Source organism: Hemicordylus capensis, chromosome 1 (assembly GCF_027244095.1).
Source record: "Hemicordylus capensis ecotype Gifberg chromosome 1, rHemCap1.1.pri, whole genome shotgun sequence".
Lineage (NCBI taxonomy): Eukaryota > Metazoa > Chordata > Lepidosauria > Squamata > Cordylidae > Hemicordylus > Hemicordylus capensis.
In genome coordinates, this window is record NC_069657.1 from 215652668 (window position 1) to 215674047 (window position 21380).

Below are 21380 nucleotides of genomic sequence, written 5' to 3' on the forward strand. Positions count from 1 at the left end.
GAAGTGACAGAGGAAGGGTGACTCTGTTGGTCATTTTGGACCTCTCAGCGGCTTTCAATACTATCGACCATAGTATCCTTCTGGAGCATCTGAGGGGGTTGGGAGTGGGAGGCACTGCTTTGCAGTGGTTCCGCTCCTACCTCTCGGGCAGGTTCCAGATGGTGTCCCTTAGAGACTGCTCTTCTTCAAAATCTGAACGTTTGTATGGTGTCCCTCAGGGCTCCATATTGTCTCCGATGTTGTTTAACATCTATATGAAACCACTAGGAGAGACCATCAGGAGATTTGGTGCAATGTGCTATCAGTATGCTGATGACACCCAAATCTACTTCTCCATATCAACATCATCGGGAGGGGGCATAACCTCCCTAAATGCCTGTCTGGAGGAGGTAATGGGCTGGATGAGGGATGACAAACTGAGACTGAATCCAGATGACAGAGGTACTCATTGTGTGGGGTCAAAACTCAGCAGATGAGATTGATCTGCCTGTTCGGGATGGTGTCACACTTCCCCAGAAGGAACAGGTATGCAGTCTGGGGGTGCTTCTGGACACAAAATTCTCCCTGCTGTCCCAGGTTGAGGTGGTGGCCAGAAGTGCCTTCTATCAGCTTCAGCTGATATGCCAGCTGCGTCCGTTTCTTGAGATAAATAACCTCAGAACAGTGGTACGTATCCTGGTAACCTCCAGACTGGATTACTGTAACGCGCTCTATGTGGGGCTGCCCTTGTGTATAGTCCAGAAACTACAGCTGGTTCAGAGTGCGGCAGCCAGGTTGGTCTCTGAGTCATATCTCGGAGAGACCATATTATTCCTGTATTGAAAGATCTACACTGGCTGCCGATAAGTTTCCAGGCAAAATACAAGGTACTGTTTATAACCTATAAAGCCCTAATCGGCTTAGGCTCTGGGTATTTAAAAGAACATCTTCTTCGTTATGAACCTCACCACAGGAAAGGTCCGTCTCCAGTTGCCACTAACTCATTTGGTGGCTACTTGGGAACGGGCCTTCTCTGCTGCTGCCCCAGAGCTTTGGAATGTGCTCCCTGCTGAAATAAGAGCCTCCCCATCTCTGACAACTTTTAAAAAGTCTTTAAAGATGCACCTATTGACCCAGGCTTTTAATTAAATATTGTCTTAACAGTTTTAGCATTGTTTTAAAATGTTTTTAAAATTTTAAATTATAATGTTTTAACTTTTACTATGTCATTTACTATGCGCACGTCAGAGACATGAAGCGCACGCACAATGTACGCACGCGCAAAGGACTACTGGGAGTCTTTTTAGAGCAACATCGGGGAAGGGGTGGCAGGGAGGTATCCTGCCACCCCAATTACTCGTAACATTACGGCGCCAGAGCAGGAAAGCGGCAGGAGGGGTAAGTAAACCCTCCCGCCGCTCTTAAAGCTACCCCCCCTAGTGCCGGACCGCAGTGTGGCGGTTCCGTGCACACCCCTAATGTACATAGGCATGGCTGATGCTCTGCAAAGGGGATAGGCTTTCTCTGTGGCTGCCCCAGCGTTTTGGAATATTCTCCCCAGGGGCGTAACTATAATAGGGCAAGGGGAGACAGTTGTCTGGGGGCCCACTGCCTTGTGGGGGGAGTCACATGACTGACTCCCTCAGCCGCACACCCGCCCAGACTTCCTTCAGTTGTATTCATCCTCCGAAATGGATGTGAGTGTTAAGACCTGGAGCTACCAGAACAGCATGTCTTTCTCTAGTACCATTAAATGACTTGCATCGTCCACAATTTTAAAAACCTTTAAAAAAATAATTTAGGATGATGTTCTATTGTGGTGCGCGCGCGCACACACACACACATACTTTTTGTTACCACTATTCAGCCTCTTTTAAGATTTCTTTACTTCATGAGCTGAGCTTCAGTGAGGGAGGCCCCATTTAAAAATCTTGTTTCTCTGGGCCCACTCCAACTTTGCTACGCCCCTGATGCTCCCTATTCAAAGAAGAGCATCTCCTTCTCGGTTTGTTTTCAGGAAGAACCTCAAGACTCTCCTGTTTTCACAGGCATTTAATTACAATTAATTTTAATAATTTTTAAACTTGTTTTAATATCTATTTTATTCTAGTGTTTTTATTATGTATTTTAATTAGTAACTTTTAAAAAATTTTAAATTTTGTACACCACCTAGAGATGTACATATCAGGCAGTACAGAAATATGATTAATTAAATAAATAAATACGGGCAGCCTGACCGCCCCCCCCCTTGTGATTCCACCCCAAAAATTTTAGGCTGGCTACAGGCCTTATTCTGACCCAGGAAAGTCTGTTGTGCTCTGTTCCTTGGCCAGAATTTTTTGAAATAAAAAAATTGGCAGTTCCACGAACCACAAAGGCAACATTCTTTTGTCCATGCACTTCTAATCCAGCAGGAGAGGCATGCAGAAACATATTTCCGTAGATGTATACACAGTCAGAGCATGGATGTCTGGCCAGAGGAAAGCCTAGTGGCCCACCAGCTGAAGCAAACAAGCTGGTTAGTTACCTAAACTGAAGGTGCTGTCTGACAACCACTAGTCATCCAGTCACGACTCCTTGAGCAGATCTCAGATGCAGCCACCCGTTGTTCACTATCAGTGCTTTGAATGCCTTCAGTTCAGTGACTTAAAAAATATCTATTTATGTATGTGGATCTTTTTATGTTTATTTGTTTAAAACATCAAGTAGTATATAAGATGGCTTAAGTTCCTTCCCCGTACCCCAAATTACAATATATTTGCAATTTTGATATACGCACAAATGGTAAGGTATATGGACCCTCTCACTTAACAGTAGAACACCTAATACTGTACATTAACATCTTGAGAACATAGCAGGGTGGTGTGTGGAAACTGACGGCAGGAATCTGGAGATATTTGTAGTGAAGAGGAAAGAGGGGGACATTCATGCAGCCCTGAGGCTTAAAAAGTGGCATTTCCTCAGCCACTGCTTAGAAAAGCTGAAACGTTTTCTGTTGAAATGGTAATGAAAGATAAGTGCCCTAAAAGCAAAATATTAAATAATACATTTTGAACCAAATGAGATACAGTTGCAGTGAGTGACACACAGGGACACCTCAATGCCGTAGTTTGTGACAATGCTATCCACCCCAATTCAAGATGGCGGACACATAAACACTTGGGCACAAGTGAAATCATTTGAATTTGCTTGCACAATTTGAATTTATTATTGCATTTTGAATTCATTTGAATTATTAAATTTGAATTCATTATTGGCCTAATTTGAGTTCATTATTGGCCTTCAGGAGGCCTGGCCTTCCAGGGTTTTTAATTTGTTGTAACCTGGTTTTCCAGGGTTTTTAAACTGGTTTGAATGTGTTAACTGTTGTTTTATGGTGTTGTATAGTCTCTGGTTTTGTTAATTGGTTTTAATTGTTTTGTTTTAATGTAAACCGCCCTGAGCCATTTTTCAAAGAGCGGTATAGAAATCGAATGAATGAATGAGCAGGCTAATGTGAACTGCCTATCCAATTTGAACCAAATTTGCTACAGCTGTAGGGGCACATGGGGAAACCTCAATGGCATAGTTTGTGATGATGTCATCTACCCCACTCCAAGATGGCAGATGCATGAGCATTTAAGGTGCAAGTGGGCTAATGTGTGGACTGTCTAACTGATTTGAACCAAATTAAGTACAGCTGTAGTGAGTGACACACTGGGACATCTCAAAAGAGTAGTTTGTGATTATGTCATCCATCCCAATTCAACCTGAGGACTGTCTAACTGATTGGAACCAAATTTGGTACAGGTGTAGTGAGCAACACGCAGGGTATAGTTTGGTGCAGTTTGTAATGATGTCATCCATCCCGATTCAATATGGTGGGCACGTAAACGTTTGAGGCACAAGTGGGCTAACTGGTGAACCACTTAACCAATTTGAACCAAATTTAGTCCTGTTGTAGAGAGAGTGAAAGAAAAGCAAGCAGATTAGTTCTTACTAGAAACTTGTATTTATTTATATCCGTGTAAACTGCTTTGGGAACCTTTATAGAAAAGCAATATATAAATATTTGTTGTAGTAGTAAAGTTGCACCTGTTAAATGTCAGCCTGTCATGAAACTGTTAGAAGTCTTGCACCCTCTGGCCCTTACAAGGAACTCAGCAGCAGCATCTTCCGCTTACAAGGTACAGAGTTGGAGGGTTGTAAAAGCCGAATCGAAGTATTGAGGCCTAGCAGTTCTGAGGTAAAATGAAGCAAAATGAAGGGAGATGCCACTGCCATATGGAAGCAGCAACATACCACTACTAAGCAGTTAAGGCCTGTGTGATAGGACAGGCCCAGTCTACCTCAGAGACAGGAGATAAACCATTCAGTAATAAGAGCTGCCCTTTATTTTTGTCCTTCCCAGTGGGGGAAGGGGCAGATTTCACCAGCCCTGACAGAAATTATTCTCAGCTGTTTCTAGAGTAAAAAGGCCCCCCAAAAGCAGGGAACCAGCACTGCTCACATACCTCTCCGCAAAGTTGCCCCCCCCCTTTCTTAAAGGCTGAGAAAAATCAGTTTAAACCAGGGTTCCTTGGGCCCCCAGATGCTGTTGGACAACAACTCCCATCATCCCAAGATATGGCCTTTGTGGCTGAGGATGATGGGAATTGTAGTCCAAAAACATCTGGGGGCCCAAGGTTAAGAAACCCTGGTTTAAACTATTTTCCCCTTATACCATTATGCCATATAAGAGAGCAATTTGTGCGGGGTGGGATATTTTTTTGAGTTATAGAACCAGCTCTAATACTCACCTTATCATCTTCACTTCCCTCATCTCCATGTCTATGAACCAGTTCAACTCCCCTTCGACGCACAGTTGCTCCCTTAAAAAAAAAAAAAAAAAGGAACAGGATAATCAAAGAAAAATATGCATAGAAATACAGTTTTAGAGGATAAACATTTTATAACTTATTTGTAAAGTTAGTTGTGCCGTCGAGTTGGTGTTGACTCCTGGCGCCCACAGACCCCTGTGGTTGACTTTAGTAGAATACAGGAGGAGTTTACCATTGCCTCCTCCCACGGAGTATGAGATGATGCCTTTCAGCATCTTCCTGTATCACTGCTGCCCAATATAGATGTTTCCCATAGTCTTGGAAACATACCCGCGGGGATTTGAACCAGAAACCTCTTGCTCCTTAGGCAAGTTACTTCCAAACTAACATTGAAATGGTCTTGCTACACAATCAACAGGGATTCCTCACTGAACAGAGATTCCTCACTTGGTTTACTTGTTTCATTGCATACACCCAAGCTTTCCATCACTTGTTTTCAGTAGGTACATGCTCAGCTATTTTTTCCAGTATGCTTTTTGTTGTGCTCTTGCCCAGAGGTACTTTCCACTATTTGTACTTTCTGGATTTTTCAAAATTGTGGTGGTGTTGGGTTAGATTATTAGAGGAAACTTCACTCTCTATAACCAATATGAGCACACCTCAAAGGCAGACAGAAGCTACGATGTCACAGCACAGTCTGTTGGTGGGGGCATGACCAAACAGGAAGTTCAAGCCTTGATTTCAGCTGCAGATGCGCAGATTTCAGCCAAAAACAACAACATGAAAACCCAGATGACATGTAATCATTTTGTGCTGAGAACTGAACAATTAAAAAATTTTTAGGAGTTACTCCCCATTACTCTGTTAATTGTACAGTAAAGGCAAATGATGTTGCAACACTTCTTGCAGATAGAACCATCTTTGCCATTCTCCTCACTCTCAATTAGGATTTTCACGCATAGATTATTCAGATCAGGTTTTTCTCCTCCTGTTTGCTAAACTTTCTGATATTCCTCTCTGATTGAATAACATTATTTAGAATGAAGTTGCACAGATTATATGATCCTTGGTCAGCAATTTCTTTTCAAAATATTTCCATGGACTCTCTAACAGTTCATCGGTCTGACAGTGAGATCTTCCAAGAAAAAGTGTTGCTCTTTACAAGCCATGGGTGGCAGACTCTGGTCCTTAGCAAGTAATGAAATCAGCCTTCTTGAAAAGTAGAATTTTTTCCTCTTCTGAGATAGCAAATGAATACAGTTTATTTGAGCATTAATCTTCACTGAATAATCTAGGGGAAGAAAAGAAGGATTGCAGCAATCAGAATGGAGTGCTATTCAGGTTCAGCCTTAAACCTCTCAGGAACTTGAAAAATTGTTCAAATCTCTTCGCAGGGGTTGGATTCTGTACTTAGGAAATTTATAGGTAATGCCCACTAACCGTTGGAAACACATAATGGTTTTCAAATGCAGGCACCCTACTTTGTCATGAACATTTAAGCAGCAACTATTTTATTTTGTCTAGCCAACGAAGTAGATAATACAGAGCTAGATGGACCAATTGTCTGAGTCGGTAGAAGGCAGCTTCCTATGTTCCTATGTATTTTTCCTGTTGTTGCTGCTGCTGCAGCTCCATGATGGAAAAATCTGTACTTGTTGGATTTCCTGCCATCACACAACTGCTAAAGGCAGAGGAGCCTCTCTCAGGAATGAAAATGTGGCAGGCACTAAAATGTGGCAGGCAATTTGCGGGCACTTCAGATGAATTTAGTTTACCAATTCACAGGGTAAAACCACATCCAAAAAATGCCCACCTGTGCTCCAGCATGTGGGGAGGCTATGCGGAAAAGTGTAGTAGGCTTTTGGAATTCTTACTTTAACAGTTGGTTTGCAAAATGACAAAATGAGTGACCCTCGGCATGCAAAATAATATTGAGATGTTCACACACACTTCAGAGAAAAAAATTATTCCAACAGACTTGGAGAACTAATTGATGCAAATAGTTGTTATATAGCAATATAATAAGACCCAATGTGTTTGGAGTTCTAAGACTTCTTCAAGAGCAACCAACAACCTCCAGAGTAACTCCTCCTGTCAATGAGATGGAGGAAAGTAATGGAAAGTTTCCTGTAAAAACAAGGGGAATAATGGAAACACTTTTTTTTAAATGGAGGGGGAGATAAAATGATACAATTCCATTAAAAAAGAGGGCAGACTAGTGGACTGGCCCCAGTTAAAAGCAGGGAAGGAATAATGAATTTTTTTTTAAGGGGGGGTGGGGAGGGATGGGGAAAATGGAACATTCCCTGTAATGATGGAAGTGGGGAGAATAATGGAAAGTTCCCTTTTAAAAATATGGGGAGGTAGATAATGAAACTATGAGTTAAAAAGGAGGGGCTCACCCCACCCTGCACACACACACACACACACACACAGAGACACCCACAGTACTCATAACAGTCTGGCATCCACCACAGCATCCCATGGGATTAGAGGGTAGGATCTGCTAATATATTTTTTAAAGTATACCCAGAACCCCTCCCCTCCTGCTTTGAGAAAGAAAGAGTTACTATTAAGCTGGATCCTGTGTTTCAGAAGAGAGAAAGGTATATGCATATTGGTATTAATAATATGTATGCCATTAATTTGTATACACTACAAATGAAACATTTGTGTATATTATATATGAAATTTTACATGAGATAATACTCATGGGGAAATAGATTAATACATAATTATACATAATAACTCACATGATACACAACGCAACAGCTCTGTAATTCTTTGCCCCTTAGATTCCTAAGGCAGCCCCGCCGCTGTTCAGAAGCAGATCCCCATTTGTGGCAACAGGGAAACCTTGGGAAGCTGCTTCCACAACTGCTGCTTCTGAACAGTGTTGTGGCTGTCCTAGAAGTCCACAGTAGCTCTGGTGGGGCACAGCATTGCAGAGCTGTAATGCTGCATATCATGTTAGCCACTGTGTATCTCATACAATTATACAAAGGGATAGGGCGTTGTGGGACTGTGTAATATCCTTGGTTTTGACCAAAAAATCCATGTTCAGCGGCTGGTAAAAGTAGTGTTTGGACATTATGGCTGGGAATGATGGGAGTTGTAGTCCAACAACATCTTGGGACCCAAGTCTGAGAATCCCTACATACAGGGGTCATTCAGACAATCAAAACCTGAGGTCATTCACACAATCAAAAAACAGGCGCAGCCCGTGAACCCGCATCTGGGCGGGCGACGGGCGGTATTTTTAAATGTAAATGGAGCCAGTGCTCCATGCCACCCAGCAGCCCCGTGGCGAGGAATCGCCTCTGCCACTCACCTGGCTGCTGGCCGGGGCTTGCCTCCGTGGGAGCCAGGTGAGTGGCGGAGGCAATTCCCCTCCGCGGTGGCGGCTGGGCAGCATGGAGCACCAGTTCAGTTTACACTTAAAGATGCCCCCGCCGAGGTGCGTTCATGGGCCGCGCCTGTCAAAAACTCTACCCAAGTTTGGGTACTGTGTGTGCTCCCAATTTTCAGTTGTGTGGAAGCAAGGTAGGAGGAAAACCTGGGCAGCTTTTCCTCCTACCTTGCTTCCACACAATCACTTCTACCCAGGTTTTCCTCTTACCTTGCTTCCACGCGATCAAAAATTGGGAGCAAACACAGCTCCCAAACTCAGGTAGAACACAGTTTTTGATGGTGTGAATGAACTCATGGTAATATACTGCTCCATGCATTTTTGAAGATCTTCTCCTGCGTGTTTTGTGGAATCTCAGTGTAATTTGACTTTATTCAATGCAGTCATGCCAATATAAATGCTCTGTGGTTCACAGCCTGCTTATATAAGGTTACTGCGAAATGCACACAAGTTCATTCTAGGAACAAGTTTCATTCTCATCATACCATTCTTCATATCATATGCCAGTCATCAAATTGCCATCTTATCTGCCATGACAATTGAGATGTATAATTTAATGGCCCACCTCCTTCTGTTTCCTAATTGGAGTTGTATTCATTAATGGAGTGCCACATTTTGCAAGTCAGATGGCGGCATGTTTTGCTGATTGAGTTTGAGTTAATAATGGAAGGAAAAAATGTGATGCCCTTCTTTTTCTCCACACCAGAAGCAAAGATGAATACTTTTGCTGATTTATTTAAATTGCAAAACATGAATATAGGCACCTGCTTCATGAGCTGAACCCCCTGCAAGTTCAGCTGTGGAGGATCTGAAGTGTTTTGGCAACTGAGCTGCGTCTTCCTCAGTTGGATGATGTACTTCAGCAGCAAAGATATTTACAAATATATATTTGCTGCACTTGCATGCCATATAGTGTGCGCTTAGCAGATGGGACCAAATGCTCTCCTAATCATGGGTGATGAATGAACTTATTTCATTAGGACTCATTTGCATTATTTGCTGGTTATGTTTCGCAAGCCCAGGCTTGAAGAGCAATAAGCTGCTGGTTCTGGAGTCCTGTGCTAGAAGAGACAGAGACATTTCAGTTGTTGGTTGATGCCATCCTCCTCCTCCTCCTCCTCCTCCTCCTCCTCTCCTTACATCCCACAAATCCCCTGTGTTGCTTTCAGGAGGACAGAAACATCTAAAAACAAATCAACAAATGGCTAACTTTAATCTTGAGGAGCCAGAAGAGTATTATTAAAACCAATTAAATGTCCAGCTAGTGGGTATCGACATTCTTTTAATGGAAAGCCCCAAGTCCCAATGCATTTTGACCAGGGTCCTTTTCAGTAGGGAATATTAAGAACAATGGTGAACAGAAAGCTTAGCGTTATTCACATGTTATGTTCAAAACAGGGGCATAGCTATATTTGACCAGATGGGTTCAAAGAACCCAGGGCCCCAAGCTCCAGAAGCCTCCCAGCTCTACCCCCTTCCTATTTTCTTCATTATCTCTCTCACTATGAGGGGTCACCAGGTAGAAAGGTGAACACAGGCCCCCTCTACCCTAGCTATGCCCCTGCTTCAAAGCTTGTACCATCTTTTTGCCATGTACACAGGTACAGTTATTCACGTTACTGGGGCCACCCTTGGACATCACATGAAACCTGAGGAAAACCACTGCAGGATGTCACCATGTCCGCGTGACATCCGAATTATCGGGACCACAGTTGCAGGACCCAACCACAGTTCCAATTCCTCCCTCCAACCTCTGGATGAACCCTCGGTTTGAATTAGGGTACACTTACCAAACTGAAGGTCTGGAGGCTGTAGTGTATCATCTGGTTTGGGCAACTTGCTTATCCAGGCTTATGTGGCAACTAGCTAGCCTGACTGGGCTTTTGCAGTTGAACATGACTTCTCTGAAGCAATTTTTAACACAGCTTTCTTGCAGAAAGGGGTTTTCCCCCAAGATCTCACTATCACATAACTGTGTCAAAATTGTTCTTAAGAAATCAAACTATGGAAACCTAATAAAGGCTGGCTAGTTATAAGAAATCTGAACACTGGAGGGGAAAACCTCTCTCTGCTAAAGAACTGTGTAAAAAATGGTTCCAGAGGTCAATATCTAATACAGAAACCTAACCAAGCTAGTTACCTACTATAGAAGCCTGGGTTTTGAGCAGATAAATGTCCTAATATCCCTTGCTGAAGAGTGCCCCAACCTGAAACCTGGAGGGATTCTGCGCTTTCTGTTGAAAGAATGTTGATACTTACTGAACTTTTTCTGTGGTTTTTTAAGTCTTAAAATACAAGTATCTGAGTCTGCCCTCCCATATCCTGCCCTTCATTTCAGTCTAAATAGTCACAGCAAAAGAAGTATAGAGGCAGGAAGAGATGAAATGGCTTTCAGAAACAAAATTTAGGGTGGAGCCTAAGGCTAGATTAAATGTTGGAGTGGTCCTTCCATTAAATTGTAGGGCAGTCAGCTCCCATTTTGATTGCTATATAAATATCAACAATAGGGTGTCATTCTCTGTATATCATTAGGGGTTTGCTAACTGAATACTATGAAGAGGCCTGTTGCTTCAGTTCTGCTTTAAAGCAATACCTGTTCAGAGTCAAATTTGACAAAAGAATGTTGTTAAGGTTCCTTAGTGGTGAAGTTAGAATTAAATGTTCTAACAAATGTCAGTAGGTGTTCTAAGTAATGGTTAGAACAGTGATTCTCAAACTTGGGTCCTCAGGTGTTATTGGACTTCAACTCCCATAATCCCCAACCAAAGGCCACTGAGGCTGGGGATTATGGGAGTTGAAGTCCAATAACACCTGAGGACCCAAGTTTGAGAATCCCTGGGTTAGAACATGAATTCTCAACTTTGGATTGCCAAGTATTGTTGTACTACCACCCCCAACATCTCTAGCTGCAATGGCCAAAACCAAAGGCCAAAAAACCAATGGCCAAAACCAAAGGCAGTTGGAGGTGATGGGAGCTGTAGTCCAACAACATCTGGTGACCCAAAGCTGGGAACCCCTGGGTGAGAAGATGGTTTCTTGATACAGAGGTTGTCTCTGGAATGTTTGGCATGGGAAAGCCATCAGAGTTTGTGGAAGGTAACACATCCCCATCCCCTCCAGCTAAAGAGAGGGGGCAGGTATGAGTACTTGAAGAAAAGTGTTTGGGGTATTTCAGTGCAGGATCAGAAGCACACAGAGAGAGCATAGAAAGCAAAAGGCACTTTGTGAGGCGCAGGATGCCTCTGTCTCTGGGAATCGGATGTGAGGTAGCAAATGGGCTGCCTTGTTGCCACACACATGCTACTTGCCTCTGTTTACACTCCATGTGTACATGCAGAATATACATATACATATTCTACATAGAATGTATATGGCATTGTAGCATATATTACACAATATTACATTTTGTAATATAAAATATTACAGAGAACATCAGACTTCTCCAATGCTGCAGATAAATCCCAGTCTGAGTAGTACTACTTAACATGACTTGTCATTTATATAGCACTTTCCCTGAGTTTTCAAAGAGCTTCACACATGCTGTCTCAATCACCCCTCGAGCAATACTGTGACATAGGTCAGCATAATGGAAAGAGATAGTGGCTTGCCTAAGGACACAATGAATTAATGACACAGGTAAGATTTGAACCAGGGACTGCCTGCCTGAGCCTGACAGCTCATAACTGGAGCCACTGCATTACACCAGCTATCAATTATACACGTTGTACCCAGGCAAAATGTACATTGTGTTAATCAAGTTCACACCGTGAATTTACAGAGAAAGTGACTTTATTTAGGCTTGGCTGAGGGTACTCCAGCAAAGGACTCAACGGAGACTGAGAAAACGTATCAAAGCAGAAATGCAATGCACATTTCATATGGCAGTATTTCACACAGAGACTGGCAAGAGAGTGACAACCCAACAACTAGGTATGTCTTCTGAGACTGGTGAAGCACTGTTTCATATCACAGTACGTCAAAGAAGACTGTCATTAGGTCACTGAGAAGAATGTAGAAGTATATATTCAGCCAACTCTAGAAAACATATGCAGATTGGTAGAAGCTACTGAAAATGATCCAGATATAAAGCTATAAATGGGAAGATATGGAATTGGCTTAATACAGAAATAAGAAATAATCTCTAAACATAAAAAATATGAAATTTCTTTTTGCTGGCCAAACAGAAGAAATGTCAGCTTAGCAGGTGAGCATGGAAGGCATAGCTCACAATTCTGCTAAAGTTAACAATGTTTGAATCCCAGTGACTTGTGTGGGTGAAATTTAAGCATGCACTTAGTTCTCCCATTGAAACCAGTAGGGTTTTTAAGTATGTAATTGTGGTTGGTATGTGCCCATAGTACCATCTTCACAAGTTAGCCATTTATGCCTCAAACCTTCATGTGTCCGCCAACTTGAATTGGGGTGGGTAACATTATGTCAAACTATGCCACTGAGGCATCCCTATGTGTCCCTACAACTGTTCCAAGTTTGGTTCAAATCGGTTCAGGCATTGAAAAGTTGATAGGGACTCATATATCCCAAGCATGGTGACCTGTGTGAGTGCATGACTCACTGAGAATATGAGCTTTAAGTAAATAAAAATAAACTTTTCAAATCCCACACTGAGGATCCATACTTCAACAGTTCAGTTCTCAGCATTTCAGCTGAAAGGACACATTGTGACTGACCTAATACAATCTGGGAACTTGTCAAGTGCATTCTACAGGCCAGTCACCTATAATCACCACATTTTTAAATTGGTTTCTTGTCAGCTGTCCTGGGCACAGATTTCCTGGGTACACACAATACTGTCCCTCTGAGCCAAACACAGATGACAGTGCTTCCCTCTGTGAATGTGGTTGCATATCTGAGGATATGTCTGGCTTCTTATGTCTCATAGTGCCTACACAGGTCAACTCCTTGCTCAGGAGAGCCCCTGCCTTTATACTGGGGGGGGGGAGTTATCCCTCACCACAATTCTCTGAGGACAGATGAACATTGCCCTGCACACATGAGAACAGGTCTATGGCAAGAATGCACCTGTCTTGATGGCACGATGGATGTGCTGATGCACTCTAAACATGTCCTTTAATCATGTGAGAGAGGGGTGCTAATCTGAATCACCCCTCTACATGCATCAATAAGCAGTCCCAAGTGCTCTTCCATGGCTGTACACATTGCTGCACAACTTGCAGGCCTACTTATCTTTTGCTGCAGCCCTCCAGCTTGCTTCCCAAGGTACACATCTCTTGTCAGTGGGTAGAATGTTTCTGCATCACAACTCCACCATATTTTCAAACTGTACTTTGTTGGCTTGCTTGGCATGTGTTGCCAGAAGGGACAGCATCTCTCAGAAACTTAACAGCTGTTCATCAACTGTTAGGTCAGACCCAAAAATGTAGTAGGGATATGCACAGAACTGGTGGGAGCTGGTTTGATGGGGGGTGGGTGCAGCTTTAAGGGTGGGGAGGATGCACTTACCCCCCCCCACCACCACCACTGCCACGTTTCCTCTGCTGGTGCTTGGTTTCTTAAACATCCATAGGGGTGGCAGCGTACCTCCCTGCCACCCACTTTGCTACATTTTCCGGAAGTACCCAGAAGTAGCGGATGCGCCTGCACGCGCAAGCATGATTTGTCCCCTTAGCTAAGCAGGGTGTGCCCTGCTTCCATATGAATGGGAGACTAGAAGTGTGAGCACTGTAAGATCTTCCCCTCAGGGGATGGAGCTGCTCTGGGAAGAGCATCTAGGTTCCAAGTTCCCTCCCTGGCATCTCCAAGATATAGCTGAGAGAGATTCCTGCCTGCAGCCTTGGAGAAACCACTGCCAGTCTGTGAAGACAATACTGAGCTAGATAGACCAAAGGTCTGACTCAGTATATGGCAACTTCCTAGGTTCCTGTCTCTCTTGAATGGGCTACTTGCTGCATGGTATGTCAGCCACAGTGATTGCAATTAAGTAATTAATTCTACTCAGAGAATTTGAAATCCTTTGAAGGTGAATCTCCGGGTCCTTTTTTAATGGGAATGTATAAACTAGTCTCAGTTACAATCATCATTCTAAAAGTCAACTCTACAAAAATAAAGATCAAACTTTATAATAAACATGGTGATATATATCTAGAGCTGGCAACTGATTGAAAGTTTTTGTTAATTAATGATATGTGTTAATTAAATAACTTTGCACATTCTCAAAACCTCAACAACATAGATGCCTTTTTGGAATGGAATGAGATCTTTATTTCAGTCATCGACCAGACAAAAATACAACACAATAGTAACTTCCAGCAATCATGATTCTGCCAGTACTTTCTTAGATGCCTTTCTGACATACTGAAGGAAGTGTGAGTTTAATAAAATGAAAACAGCAACCAATCTGTCAACTAACTGTGCAATCCTGTGTACAGTTTAATTGTTGGGAGTCCACTCAAGTCAATGAGAATTAAGCAACCTGTGTGCATGATCAAATGTTTCAACTTATAGCCATAAACATTGTATATTAAATAACTGCATATTTTAGACATCAATTTAAGATATTACCTGACCCAATTCTAGGGGCAGGGGTGATGAGGAGGAAAGGTTAAATGACTAATAAAAACTAATAAACAAAAGAGAACATTACATATTAGTCGTAAAATTGCATGTTTTAAATACATAAACCCAGCTGTAGTTTTTCAGCTTAAAACATTTTATGGTTTTGGATTTGGATTTTAGGAATGATGTACTAAATTAATAGGTCCCCAAGCAATTATGACAAATTGTTCTTTTATAAATTACTAGAGTGTGTCGTTATCTAATGAGTCATGATGAATTTCAAAAACTGGGGCAAGTCCAGAAAGAACGTTGGTGTGAGCACTGAAATTGTAAAAGCACTTCCTAATTAAAAGTCAAATAAGTTCAAGGACCTTCGCTCAAAGTCAAACTGAGGAATTAGAACTACTTGTCATGCTATCGCCCAAGGAGATCTTATTTAATTCAAATGCACCCGGGGGGGGGGGTTTCCAGTGGCCATAGAGGATGCCACATTGGCTTTTTGAGTTTCATTTAGTTCTCCTGCAGAAGCTCCATTGAAATGAAAAGGAATTATGCAAGAGCTGCCCATATGTTAATAAACCTGAGTTGAAGTCCACGATTCAGAGTGATAACACCAAGTTAACGGGGTGGGGTGGGGGGATATTGAAATAGCTGATCCAGTTTTGCACACCCTGTGAAAAGAACCATTGAAATCTTTGGGAATACTCAGTGAGTGCAACTCTAGAATAGGTGGCTTATACATTTCCATTTAACAGGCTGACTCAGACTACTTAAGGCAAAATACTTGGATTTTCAATGATAAATCTCAGACAGGGAACTAAACAGGGATACATATGGTTTAAATCCAAGTACTTAGGGATTTGCTTAGCTGCTTTGTGAATTGATGCATGCCCTTAATCACTACAGTAAATTGGCTCTTAGCATTAGTGTGACTGGAGCAGCATTTCTGCTTGCACAAGGTGGGGGGGGCAAGATTTCTTCCAACTCCCCACCTAGGCTATCAGCAGCACCACATGCCTGGGGATCCCCCAACCCGCAGATTTTCCGGGGTGCTGAAGCTTTTTATATTATGCTGAAAGAGTATCTTTATGATATCACAGAGATATTGAATGTGACAAAGCATTCTAATAAAGAAGGTCTTACACCATACAGAGCCAAGTAGTATAATTGTTGGTTTTCAATGTTTTTTACGTCCCCCCGCCCTCATGTTTTATCAGACCTGTTTGGGGGCTTGTGGTGGAGAGGGATGGTGGGAGGTAATAAAATGTAATTACAGTTCCAGCCTGTCAGGACAAAGCACTTTACAGCTTTCCAGATTCCTGTGCCTTTAAATTAAACAGTTCTTCTTTGCAAGTTCATTCTATTTTATTGCTTCTATTTAGGGGTGTGCACCGGACCGCGAACCTGCGGCTCGGCACTGGGGTGGGGGGTTCCATTAAGGGCAGGGGGGGCTTTACTCACCCCTCCCACGCTTTGCTGCTTTGGCGCCATAATTAGTTTAAAAAATGCGCCGCAGAATCGCTCGCCGCTCCGGGGCTCCTTCTTGACTTCAAAATCGGGTGGCAGGATACTTCCCTGCCGCCCCCGAAGCCCCCTCAAGCCATTTTAGCTCTTTAAATCTCGCCCCGGACCGAGTGCTAAAGCGCTCGGGCGGGCGGCGGGGAGATGTCCATCCGTCCGCCCGCCCCCTTCCCTGCCTTCTGCGAAGTGCAGGGAGCCTTCTGCGCGCGCGTGCGCAGAAGCAGGGAGCCTTCTGCGCACGCGCGCGCAGAAGGCTCCCTGCACTTCGCAGAGGGCAGGGAAGGGGGCGGGCGGACGGACGGACATCTCCCCGCCGCCCGCCCGAGCACTTTAGCACTCGGTCCGGGGCGAGATTTAAAGAGCTAAAATGGCTTGAGGGGGCTTCGGGGGCGGCAGGGAAGTATCCTGCCGCCCGATTTTGAAGTCAAGAAGGAGCCCCAGAGCGGCGAGCGATTCTGCGGCGCATTTTTTAAACTAATTATGGCGCCAAAGCAGCAAAGCGCGGGAGGGGTGAGTAAAGCCCCCCCCGCCCTTAATGGAACCCCCCACCCTAACCCTCCCGAACCAAAACCACCCCTTGTCCGGACCGGTTCGGAGGCCAGTAGAATGGCCTCCGAACCGATCCGTGCACACTACTACTTCTATTGATCCTGCCTGGATGATAATAGCCGCTCTGTGAATTGCCCTATGCGAGTTTCTGTCCTTGCAGAAGTGGAGGTAGAAGGTAGAACTCTTTAGGTACTGATTTCCTTTTTTCCCTAGTGAAAGCAAAATCACACTTTTTTCTTTAGAAAAATAAAAATAAATTACCAAACATCAATAATTAAATACTTCCACCACCGACTTGGCCCACCCCTATGGGAACAGAAACTGACATGGAGCAATTCACTGAAAGGCTGTTCAAGGGTCACAGTAATCCTCCAGCTGGTATGAATGAAAGCAATACAATGTGCTGAACCTACAAAAATGACCTTTTGCTTACAATTGTGAGGGCCTTATATCATCATCATCATCAAAACTTTATTTGCTAATTGTTATCTGGGCAGCTCACAACAAAGGATTAAAACATACAATAAAATCACGTAACACAATAAATCATAACAGACAAAAAATGGTGAAAAGAAAAATATAATACAAAGCAGCTTAAAAATTCATTTTAAAATTATTTAAAAATCAGAATAAATCTGAAAACCTGAATTTAAAAGGCCTGGGTGAACAAAAAGGTCTTTACCTGATGTCTAAAATAACCAAGTGATGAAGCCAGGCAAACCTCACTGGGATGGCTATTCCATAAACAGGGCGTAACCACCAAAAAGGCCCTCTCCCTGGTAGCCACCCACCTCACCTCTGGCAGGGACACCCAGAGGAGGGCCTCCGAAGAAGATCTTAAGGTATAAGTAGGAACATATGGGGCAAGGCACTCTCTCAGGCAACCTGGTCCCAAGCCATTTAGGGCTTTAAAAGTTAAAACCAGCTCTTTGAATTGAGCCCGGAAATGGACTGGGAGCCAGTGCAGCTGATGAAACACTGGTGTAATTAATATGATCAAAATGTCCAGTCCCAGTTAATAAGCTTGCAGGCCTTTTTTGTACCAGCTGCAGTTTCCGAACTGTTTTCAAAGGCAGCCCCACACACAATGCATTGCAGTAATCTAAGCGAGAGGTTACTAGAGCATGAATAACTGTGACCAAGCTATCTCTGTGTCCTCACTGTCAAACAAACCCATTTGCATAATCTATGCTCAACAGCACTCTTGCATTGCATTGCAACCTGCATGGATCTTTGTGCAGCATGTGAGCCAATAATAATATCAACAACAACAACAAATATTTATATACCGCTTTTCAACAAAAGTTTCCAAAGCAGTTTAAATAGAGAAATAATAAACAAACAAACACATTTATTAATAAATATGCCTTACGTCTGCCACTTCTAGGTCCTTGTAAAAGCCTAAATGAACTTAAGTACAACTGAAATTGTCATCCGTGCATTAATAACATGCATAAGTGAACGAATATATTAAGCATTTATTCTGGAAATGCATTTTGGATTCACGGAAACAACTTTGCATTTTGTCTTTGATAGGTTCTCAGTTAAAGCTTTATTATTATTTCTTGTTTACACAGTCAGACAGGTGTTATTGACTGGTTTATTTTATCCAGACATCGAGTCCTTCCCAAGGACCTGGGATGCCAGAATTTTATTGTCAATTGTTATAGATATCGTCGCAGAATATAGGCTGTTCCCAGTAAAGCTGCTTTTTGTAATTGGCTGATGGTGATTTCTGTGGCCCCTATGGTGTTGAGGTGCTCTTCAAGGTCTTTTGGGACTGCACCCAGGGCGCCAATTACCACTGGGATTATTTTGGTCTTTTTCTGCCACAGCCTTTCAATTTCAATTTGTAGATCTTTGTATTTGGTGATTTTTTCTATTTCTTTTTCTTCTATTCTGCTATCCCCTGGTATTGCTATGTCGATTATTTTGACTTGTTTTTCTTTCTTCTCGACTACAGTTATATCTGGTGTATTGTGTGGCAGATGTTTGTCTGTTTGTAGTCGGAAGTCCCATAATATTTTTACATCTTCATTTTCTTCAACTTTTTCAATTTTATGGTCCCACCAATTCTTGGCTACAGGTAGCTTGTATTTTTTGCAGATGTTCCAGTGTATCATTCCTGCTACCTTGTCATGCCTTTGTTTGTAGTCAGTCTGTGCGATCTTCTTACAACAGCTGATCAGGTGGTCCACTGTTTCATCTGCTTCTTTACAAAGGCGGCACTTGCTGTTTGTTGTGGATTTTTTGACCCTTGCTCTTATTGCATTTGTTCTTAGTGTTAAACCCTCTGTTTCTTTCTTCAAGTTGCCATTCTTAAGCCATTTCCAGGTCTTGGTGATGTCTGATTTTCCACTTATATTGTGCAAATATTGACCATGCAGGGGCTTATTCCTCCATTTTTCTGCTCGGTTCTTGACTTGTTCTTTCTTGTAGGCCTGCTTTCTTTCATTGGTGTTGATGATGATGATGATGTTGATGATGATGATGATTAAAAATACAGTCTAATGGAATGTTTGGCATGTTTTATTTAAGCAACTCCAAAATGTGTATTTCACTCAGTATCCCAAAGAGGAAAGAATGGCTTCCCACCTACCCAACCACCTCTCAGGAAACCTGTGTACAATATCAACACACTGAATTCCAGTCCTAGCCAACTGCAGGTGTTTGTACTTTTTCATCTTCAGCACTAGGGAGATTCTCAGACAATGGCTTCCTGATTGCAGAACAACTACTGCTGCTGCTTCTGATAGTTATTTCATCCGGGTGGCATAATTGGTCTGCTGGCATTACACTCACGTTACTCCAAAGGATGAAATAAAATTATAAAGTGCCGTGTAAAGCCTGAAATGGCCACCTTTAAGTTTCATCTTCCTCCTAATGCTGCTGAGTGCATAAAATATGCATTAATTCCTGTTTTTAATAGCTTTTATCAGTCCATCTTTCCTTCTGCAAATGGTTGACCATGTTAATAGGTAATGCCGTTCGTTCACTGCACTTTCAGCCCCATGATAAATCTTGTTATCTTGCTTTGTTTTAGAATTACTTACACAGGAAGAAATAAACAGCGCCTGCACTGCTGAGACTGCCATGGCCAAAGCATTTAATGTACAGAACTTCTCTATTGCTCCTGCTGGCTGAATATTAAGGATTTGCTAAGAGCAAAATTAATGGTTCTTTTAAAAAGTTAAAATATTGGCCAGAGAGTCATCAGGATTCACTGTACACCAATTAAATCTTTTATTCCGGTGATTTACTTTTCCAATTAACTAACTCCTCCATTTAAAGATGTCTTTCATATTACATGAGAGGGGAAATAACCCAATCCAATATAAAGTAATATTGGATCCTCTTATTTACTGGAAGCAAGGAGCATTAGTACTCTTCACACTATATAGAAGAAGCTTCTGATCAAAGGAATGGCATTAACGAAGTGCAGATAATAAATGACACCTCCTCCAATTTCAAGTGCTAATTGCAGAATGATACTGAAAATGAATAGAAAGTTATTCATCCTTCACAGGAGTTCTGGGCATGTGCAGGAGCTTCACTGGGCACACAGAGCACACCTGCCCATAAGGACTTTCCCATTCACTTTAATGAAGGGGCACTTCCGTGCACGCAAAGGAGCACACAGATGGAGCTTCCTTCTACATTGGAGTGAGTACAGTCGCCTGAGCTTGTCAAAAACCACTGCGCCTGTTTATTGTTAATTACGTATGTAGTAGTACTACTTTATTACAGCCAACGGCCTCTCAATACAACAAAACCACACACAAAACTACACGTCACTACAGAAACATCAAAAGAAACTGCAATAGAAACAGTACAGTAAGAGTATCATACATGAAGAGTTTTGTCTAGATAAAATCTGTTCACCCTCCTACTATACTATGCCCACATCTAACCTCTCAACATGTCTTCTGCGGAGTTTACTTGCAATACAAAGAAACTTGGCTACTTTTGTCGAAATGAAATCATCCAAGTCTGCAAGTAAAAACTCTCCTGACCTGAGGTCAATCTGCGATCTCTTAAAAGGGGGGGAAATAATTGTGTTCTTAACTCCTTATAGAAACAACAATTCAACAACACATGTTCAGTAGATTCAACCTCTCCCACATGACACGGGCACAATCTCTGGAGATAAGGGATTTGTTAATTACGTATTATTATTTTTCTGCTTTTCAACACAAAAAGTTCTTCAAGTAGTATACATAGAAACTTAAGAAGAATAGCAGTCCTTGTCGCCAAAGGGCTGGCGTTCTATAATAAAACACAAAGTCGACACCAGCAACAGTCACTGGAGGGACACTGACTTACATATTGTGCAGCGTCTTGCCAAAAGAAGAGCAGAGCATGTGTGCAGGCTCCACAAGTCTGCAAATATGCAGATTCTCCATGGCTCCTATGGATCATGTCACCACTATAGCAATATTGCTTCTAGTGGGAATAATGGGAGCAGAGTTGTTACAGGAGTGGCACAGTCCTTAGGAACTATGGCGACTGTGTGTTTGTCAGCAGTATTGACCGCCTTTGCAGACTTAAGGAGCCAGGACACATTCTCCGCTTTGCTCTCCCGCTGCTAA

General features: G+C 42.6%; 1 long non-coding RNA gene across 6 annotated transcripts in view; it reads right to left on the minus strand.

Annotated features, from left to right (window-relative positions):
• Positions 1 to 3957: 3957 nt before the first annotated feature.
• Positions 3958 to 21380, minus strand: part of LOC128342138 (uncharacterized) — a 28703-nt gene continuing 11280 nt past the window's right edge. For 2 of the 6 annotated variants that reach the window (XR_008314799.1, XR_008314802.1), the window contains exons 2-3: positions 4758 to 4829; positions 3958 to 4199 (exon numbers count right to left, since the gene is read on the minus strand). This is a non-coding gene — a long non-coding RNA (uncharacterized LOC128342138). The other 4 variants (XR_008314796.1, XR_008314795.1, XR_008314794.1 and 1 more) reach the window with 4 other exon arrangements.